The 2500-nt window shown below is 33.8% G+C and overlaps 1 protein-coding gene and 1 pseudogene across 1 annotated transcript in view; both read right to left on the bottom strand.

Annotated features, from left to right (window-relative positions):
- Window positions 1–2500, bottom strand: part of LOC138015078 (TNF receptor-associated factor 4-like) — a 20329-nt gene that overhangs the window by 4952 nt on the left and 12877 nt on the right. The gene's annotated exons all lie outside the window — the stretch shown is intronic.
- LOC138016301 (uncharacterized) overlaps window positions 684–2500 on the bottom strand; it is a 5094-nt pseudogene continuing 3277 nt past the window's right edge.

Below are 2500 nucleotides of genomic sequence, written 5' to 3'. Positions count from 1 at the left end.
AACTTCGCCGTTCTTCCTTTTGTAAGAAGTTTTAAGCAATGTTAATTTATCTTCTTTTGAAATTCGTTCTGTACACTACACTGTACATGCAAAATAACTGGTCTTTAGTCACAGAAATATTACAAAAGTAAGAGAACATAAGTTGTGTTGTAATGACATTTCTTGTTTTCTTTTTGCCAGAACTGCTTAGCTTCTCTTCCTGATATGTCAGACCTAGCAACTATGGAACCATGAGGGAAATGGAAGTGACTGTCAGGACAAACAGTTTTCCATCTTGAGCAACAAACCAGATGGTCATGTGGAACTGCTTTCAGAGATAAAATAGGATGCAATGTAGCACATTACAGTGAACATGCTAATTAATTACCAGATTTCTGGATTTCAAGATACTGAAATGTACATCTGCACTGTTCTCTGTATTATGCTCCACAATTGTTAAATTTGTGTAACCTTCTCATTCCCAAAAATGACCAATACAGCACAAGGCAGTATAGCAAACAAAGGAATTATTACTATTATTTTCAAGATTATTATATTCTTTTGTTGTTGTTGTGTTATTATTATTATTATTATTATTATTATTAGAGTGGTTTTCAATTGAGTGTCGAAAGTAATTTGCGAATTGCTTTGGTTTATGATTACTTCACTCAGTGATTGGTTAAAAGTTCTCGCGCCACTTTTTCAACCAATCAAAAGTGAAACCAAACCAATCGTGGCTCGCGCGTGCACATTTTCCCGCGCCTTGTGTCGGCTACGTGTAATTACTTCGAGTTTTGATTGGTTTACTGGATTGTCTTCGTCCTTTTTGATTGGCCAAAGTAATTACTTTGGTTTTGGTTTTACGACACTCAATTGAAACTCGCTCTATTATTATTATTATTATTATTATTGAAATGTCTCTTAATTTTAGACTCACTACAGGTATGATTAAAATGAAGGGCTCAAGAAATGAAATAAATAATATATTATTATTCACACTACACCTGAACTGTTTGATTTGCTTCTGTTTATCGTATGCTCTCAGTTGTTGGCATTGTGCAGCAAGAGGACTAAAAAATGACTTGTGATGGTTTTTAAGACCTTTGGTGAAATTTCTTACAGGTGACTTTTTGCGATACCACCTTTACATTAAAGTGTCCCTTCCTTTGCATATGCGTCGCTTTTGACAGCTTTAGATTATCTGGTATGCGAACTGTCTGGATGTTATGGAAATCATCCAGTAGTAACACCATAGATGTACCCTCCTAATAAAAAAAAATGAATAATCCATTGACAAACTAAATATTACACAATGTGTATGTTAAACTAATGAAGTTACTGACAAGCAAACAAAAGTAATTTATTTTAATATTTCATAGATTACAGTCAAATTCCCTTGAGCAATAAACTCTAAATTGTCTATCTTAAAAACAGTAATCTTATTTTGGCTCTGTATTAATCACTTAATATTATTTTATAATGTAATTGAATACACTCTCCCTAACATGTGAGTCTGAATAGTTTGTGGTGCAACTGAAAAACTAAAGATGGGGCCATTGTTCAGGCCAGCTCTTGAAAGGCCATGCTGATGCATGTAGAGACCCAAGTCTTTTTGCAAAGGACATGTAATCTGTGATATATGCAAACATGAAAATTTATTTCAGATTTTTCAGATGTACTCTTTTATTGTTTTAAACTAATTCATGCTCATGCACACCTGAAATATGCTATTATGTGAAGGAGGGCAACTGTTCTTTGTTCTTGGAGGTATCTTCTGTCTTCAAGTCTGACAGTCTGGAGTCTTCCCGAAGTATTGTTTTAAAGACAGCATTAAACAATCCAGGTACTTGAAGCCCTGTAAACTTCCTCATGGCAGTCACTTCCTACAGGGCAAACTACTATTTTTATAATGACTACCAAGTGCCATCTGAAATCTTTCAATTAATTCTCCAATTGAAGGCTCTAAAATAATGATAATAAATTATAACAAAAAACAGTTCCAGTTTTACACTCTGACTTTTGCTAGAAGTAGTTGTTAGTAAATAAACAGGGCCCGGTTGTTCGAAAGCCGATTAACTTAATCCAGGATTAGCTGAAACTTTTGTTTCATGTTTTCAACTTTTTGGTGAGAGTTTCTTTTGCTTATGTTTGTTTTTCAAGATTTACTTCTTCTAATGTAAACTTTTGCCAAATGTAAGCGTTGAAAAGCATTTGGGAGTAGAGAAATAAACTTCTTGGTTAAATTTTAATCTGGGATTAGCGTTAATCGGCTTTTGAACAACCGGGCCCAGGAGGGCAAAATACCTGTTTTCCTTATCTTTTCCTTTCTACATATCTGACAAGCCTTGGTTTGATTTAATCTGGCCACTAACATAATTATTACTGGCTTAATTGATTTGGAAAAAAATGAAATATGTAAAGGAAAGAGTTTGCAAGAGCCTTGAAAAATTAAAGCGATTTAATCGTTCTTATGATTTACTTTTGATTAAACATGTGAATGGAATGTAAGCAAATAAGATCG

This window comes from Montipora capricornis, chromosome 9 (genome assembly GCF_036669925.1).
Source record: "Montipora capricornis isolate CH-2021 chromosome 9, ASM3666992v2, whole genome shotgun sequence".
Taxonomy (NCBI): Eukaryota; Metazoa; Cnidaria; class Anthozoa; order Scleractinia; family Acroporidae; genus Montipora; species Montipora capricornis.
This window is presented reverse-complemented; position numbering and strand designations above follow the sequence as displayed.